This window comes from Taeniopygia guttata, chromosome 4, assembly GCF_048771995.1.
Source record: "Taeniopygia guttata chromosome 4, bTaeGut7.mat, whole genome shotgun sequence".
Lineage (NCBI taxonomy): Eukaryota > Metazoa > Chordata > Aves > Passeriformes > Estrildidae > Taeniopygia > Taeniopygia guttata.
In genome coordinates this window covers 8,117,571-8,123,648 of record NC_133028.1, presented here as the reverse complement: position 1 = coordinate 8,123,648, position 6,078 = coordinate 8,117,571, and positions in this window count along the sequence as shown.

Genomic DNA, 6,078 nt, shown 5'->3' with positions numbered 1-6,078 from the left:
CTATTACAGTCTCACTGGTGGTAGAAAATATCACAGTTTGTTTCTGCTAAACACTGAAATTGGAGACATGCCCCTTTTTTGGCATTTATGATGTGGACAGATAAGTCATGAGCAAGGATTTGAGTTCAAAATACAGAGGCTAAAGCAAGTTGGTGAGTCAAAAGACATGCAAAGGGGTGAATGACATGTCCCACATCCCTGTCAAGCGTCCCATCTTTTAAGAGGAACTGTCCTGCTCACTCCCTACCTCAGTGCCTTTGAATTGCTCTACGTGCAGAACATTTCTATGGGAACTGCCTTATTTACACAGCCTGCCCTCTCTGTGCCTGAGCTAGAGAAGAAAAATAATGGAAGGAAAATGAAGTGGTTACTAATTAGCAAATGGTTCATTAACAGAAGACATCTGCTTCATATTAGGCAGGAAGAGATGAAGGCTGAGTCTCACATTCCCAGTGACTGGCTGGTTATGGAGCTGGCATTAACTCAAAATCAGGCCCTTTTTAAGGCTGCTTTTTTCCCACCAGGGGCCATCCACCCTGCCCTACATCCCAGCTCTGCCTCATCCAAATTTCTTACCTTGGTATCAGTAGGAGGCTTCTGGATTTGGAAAGAGAAACTGGAATTACTCCTACAGTTAATTCAAACAGCTTAAGCTCACTCTTTGAAATAATGATGGGAGCAGTGTCCTAGAACAGGTGACCAAAACTCCTCCCAGGACACAGAGCTCAATCCAGGGAGGTGATGGAGCTGAGAATTTATTTATTAACAACTTATTGGAAGAACACCAATGGCTGATTGACAAAAAAAGCAGTTTGAAAAATTGATTTCCTCAGCCACCTGGGTGCTTTGGGAAGTGCCTGTCACTGCATTGTGTGAATATTTCAAATCAGGATCAGGAAAAGTTACCAGCTCCTCCAGAGCTGCAGTGATTTTTTCCTAAAAAATGGGTAGGAGGAGGATGAAGAACTTCACATGGGATACTGCAAAACTGAAATACCAGGAAATCCAAAGGTGAGATTGTTGTACATGGCCTGGAAAACAGTGGGCAGGTCATGCCTGGGAAGTTTTTGTTGTTTTATTTTCTGCTGGAGAATGTGGAAACTGTGTGTGATGAACACAAACAAAACATATAAGAACATATGAAAAGCCTTCCTTTCCCTTGAAAACCATGCAACTGGGCATAATCTAATCCCTCCTACTAAAGCAGCAAAATTCCCTAGATTTTAGGAGCAGTGGAATGGATCAGTAGATTTTGACACCAAGAAAAGCAGACTACTGATTGCATCAGCTACAAAACTCCTTTTCCTTGTTCCCACATGGATTTTCTGCCTGTGTATCAAGAGTATTTGAATTTTGGGTCTTGTCTACCAAAATTTCCCAGAATATTCTATTTTGAGAGAGCTGCTCTGGGGTTTCTGCTCCTCTGAACCCTACTGAGGGAATGTATTCCAGAGCAATTATTTCACTCTGAAAGAGAACAGTAATTATTCTACCCTAAAATGACTGTTACTGTGGAAGACAGGTAGCTGGGTGGCTGCAATGGTATTAACACTGCTCCCTGCTGGATTTTTCCCCTCTGTTATACTTAGGAACTGTTCTATCCCAGCACAGGTATGCAACCCTCCTCCCCCTCCTCTTCCCTTCCCATGGAAAAGTTGATTTGTTTTACCATCGTTTCTTAACTCCCTTGACCTCTGCTCAATTTGATGCAACCTCCTTTTGTTTTAACTGCATCTGGGACTTTCTGTCTGTGCTCCTTGGAGTCTCCTTTTCCTTTACTGGATGTCTGATGAGGGTGAAGTGCAGCAGGCAGCTCTCAGCCCCTTGGTGCTGCAGTGGGGGAATTGCTGCCTGTCACTGCCCCGTGTTTACCGTCCTCTCAGGCAGCTTCTGGCCAGCACGACAGTGTTTTCCTGCCCAAGCCAACCTGAATTAATTTGGAGCATAAGATTTCAGGAGACAGTATTGAGCCCTTCAGTGAAATCCAAACAGACTGCAGCTGCTCTGTGCTCTATTAACCCCATCATTTTGTAATTCTCTCCAAAAGAACCAGGGGGAAGGGCATAGAAAGCTGGAGTCTGGAAGGGTTTTGATTCCACAAAACCAAAATGCCAGCTGGAGGGAGGGTAAGAAATATTTCCTGCAGCAGGGCAGCAGGTCAGTGAGATGGATTTCTTTACTTCTGCATGCTCTTTTATCCATAATTAATGGTTGATGTATTCTCTAGTGTGGAAGTGTGTGTCCCTCACAGGCAGTTTTCTGAAGCATCTTATGATTTTGGCCCTAAGGTTCTTATATCATACCAGCTTCCATGGGGACTTTTGTGACTTAGAGATGGGTTCTTCAAAGTAGTTACAAGAAAAAACTAATAATAATAATTTAAAACATCCTCTCCTCCCATTCCTCATTAACAAAATCTTCTCATGACCTAATACTGACAAAATCATTGGATGCTGCTTAGGACTTTAAGAGCTGTTGATCTCAATAGTCCTGTGGCACACAAACCAAAGTGAGAGTCTTGCCCAAAATACTCAATGTTTTTTGTTGTTTTCTTGTTTTATATTTTACACTATGTTGGCTCCCTGTTGGCCTCTTAATGGAACCTGGCCCTGTTGTCTTCCAGGTGTTTAATGGGTTTTCTTCACTCAGTTGCTGCCATGTTTCTTCTTCCCCTGTTTTATGTAGCTTCTATCCTTGCCATGATCATTGGTATTTGCTATTCACCACATGTAAGCGTGTCCTGGCCTTCAAATGCTTGATGAGAAACCAAACCAGAAACATGCTGGTGGTACAAAAACTAGCCAGTTACTGCCTTGGTGGGATAAGGGGAAAGGAGCTGAGCAGGCCCATTTGTGCACGTTCACTTTTTCCAGCAAAGAAGGGATTTCTCTTCCCTAACTACCAAGCTGCCCCTTCCTGCTAAAATATCCCAGCCCTGTGCTTGTGTCCTCCCTGCTGGAGAAACCTGCAGCCCAGAGTGGGTGTTTCCATGGTGGCTTGGTGGCAAGGAGGACACGAGGACACCAGACCCTGCAGAAAATGAGATGCTTCTGCTGAGCGGGGCTGGGATGTGGCTGCACGCTGTGGCATCAGCCAAAGGCTGCTGTGCTGACCTCGGGGCTTTCTCCATGTAGTTCATATTGCTGCATGGACAGAAAGAGATTAAAGATAAAACATTGGGAGATTATTTCTGGGAAGCAGCTACATTCGTTTCACTTTCCTTCCAGACACATCATCTCACCAAAATGTCACAAGGGAGCACTGAGGCATCTTTACCACCTACTGCTATGAGATACCTTCAACAGCCAAATCCCTCTCTGCTGCTCCTTCTCTCTTCCTCCAAATAAAAGAAAATAAAACAACAACAACAAAATCAAACCAAACCAACCCATGAAAAAAAAAAAATCAAAAAAGCAGATTTTCTCTTTATTTCCCCCACACACAAAGGTGGAAGAGCCCTTGTCTATGTTACTTTCCAAGCAAGTAGTTTCTCTTAGGACATTTCCTTATTAATATCTGTAATACATCTTAATACAGACTTTTTTTCTCTTCAAAGAATGCAGCAGAAGCTCAAAATAAGTTTTTTCTGTATAAACAGTTCTGATCTATTTGAATGGTAAAGGATGAAATGCATTCCTGTGCCAGAAGAGGAAGATCTGGGATGCCTTTGAACTGTCTCTAGATCTGGTACTAACTCTCTGTGGGAGCTTTGCTTAGACAAAGGACAGGGTGTCTTGCTCCCTCAGAGGTCTTGGGAACTAGATCTTATTTCTCTGTGTCTCATTTTTCCTGTCCTCAAAGCACAGGTTGTCCCTCAATCCCAGCCCAGCTCCAGATGTTCAGCTGATGCCAACCAAAGCAGCTCCTGCACAGCTGGCGTTGGCCACGAACTCATCTGCTCGTGTGGCTTACAGCTCCTGTCCTTCCCCATGCCACCTCTCTCCTGGTGATTTATTTGTCCCTTCATGCTGTCACATCTTGATTTATTTCATTGCTGCTGATGGCAGGGCCCTGCCTGGATTCTCTGCTCCTGATGCTCTCTACTCTGTGGCAAAGGTAATTACCAGTAGCAGGGAGCAAGAGGTTAATTCCAGGCTCCTTTCCTCTGCCTGGACCAGGCATAATTTCTCAGTAGAATCAGCTGTGCAAGCAGCTGCCACTCAGTACAGAAATAAACAATTCCATTTTTAAGAAAGGAAAAATTTTATGCAGTGCATAACTGGAGAGGTGATATTTAAGTGTATTTTTGTGGGTTTGGAATTAAATTTTCTATATAGAGGTTTAAATACTGATTATCTCAGTCTATTTTAATTTAAAACCCAGCATAGCCTGAAGGAAGCAAATATTTCTAAAAGCATCCAAACAATAAGTGATTTTTAGACTGATGGAGAAACATTAAATATATGTTTCCCTCTTTCATTACCCTAGTTTTAATTAGTATTGTGTTTCTAGTAAGAAGAATTAATATTTCCTTCTTTGGCACTCAGTTTCATTAAGCAAATTGCTTGCTATTAAATCAAATTTATTTGGCTCCTTGTCTGATTTAAAGATTTTACCCATAGCCCATGAAACAGGCTGATGGTGACACCACCAGGAGGGGGCAAAATCTGTGATGGAGAGAGGTTTCCCCTTATTCCCATTATAGTTTCAGTCCATCTGCAGTTGGCTGTGCACACAGGCTCCCAGGTACCACATCAAATGCTTTTTGAACCCTTCCAGGGACAGTGATTGCAGCACTCCCTGAACAGCCTGTTACAATGTTTGACAAGTCTTCTGTAAATAAATTTTTCCTAATACCCGATCTAGATCTCCCCTGGCACAACCTGAGGCCATTTTCTCTCATCCTGTCACTTGTTACCTGAGGGAAGAGACCAACACCCATCTCACTACAACCCCCTCTCAGGTCTGTCTTACCTGAAAGTCACCACTTGCAGTAGCTCATCAATTAGTGAGATTTTTGCATAACTTGGTGCAGCTGATTGATTATTTTTGAGACCTCATGAAGGGAACCAGAACACAGACTGCATAGTCCATGGCTTACATCTGATGGTCCAATGCCAGGGTTAGGGGGAAAGAATGACCCCAAGGGTCTGGTTCCTGCTGTAAAGCTGAAGAAGAACCCAGAGCAATAGCCACAGGTCTCAGGAAGTGTTCACCAGAGCTGCTCTCAGCAGTAGAGAGAGTGGGGCTCTCCCAGCTGAAATGTCTCATCCTCATCCATCCAGTAATTGCCAGTGGGTTCACCTGGAGAAAGCTCTGCTCCAAACCCCAGAGCCCCAGGGGTGCAGTCAGGGCTGCTTCTGCAGAGCAGCCCTTATGGGAAATGCTCTAAAGCAGCTGCAAATGCAGATCAAAAGCATCTGGGAGGTTGTTTGAGCATTAGGCACCCAGCCAGGCACAGCGTGGGCTGGCACTGCCAGGTTTTTGTAAGTACAGGAGTTGTGACAGTGATGTGGGGAGTTTAATGTGGAAGTTTTTGGTGGCAGAGCTGGGTAGCAGGTCAGGAGCAGCTGCTGGGGATGCAGAGGGCAACAAGGGACAGTGACTGGCTGAAGAGGTTCTGCAAAAGGGTCTGCTGTGAGGAACACATCTTTTATGAGTGGTTTCTTCAATGGTGAAAAGCTCTAGATCATTGGTGGGAATTCCTCCTGCCATGACTGCCTTTTGTTTGGGCTGTAGTTAGCAGTGAGCTGCTTCAGGTTGGGGTATCACCAGAGCTGCAGAGGGATCAGAAGGTATCTGAACAAAGTGTGGGAGATATGTGCCCTCAGGAGAGAACAAGAAGTTGTTTCTTGAGCCACAGGAAGCACTGTCCCAGGCAGGACATCTCAGACATAACATAAAGATCTTTACTTCCCAATTTTAGCATTGATGGGCTGTCTCAGTTGAACACACTTGCCATTAATAAACCCTTAACTTCATGTTTGTGCTTATCTGCCCTTTGGGCTGCAAGGAAAAGACAGTGAGATGTGCAGATAAAAATCTTAGCATCTTTGGCTGAAACTTCAAGTTTGGGGCTAATGCAGAAGGTGACAGGAGGGGCTCAGGTCAGGAAAGCAACAAGGCAAAGCCTGGTGG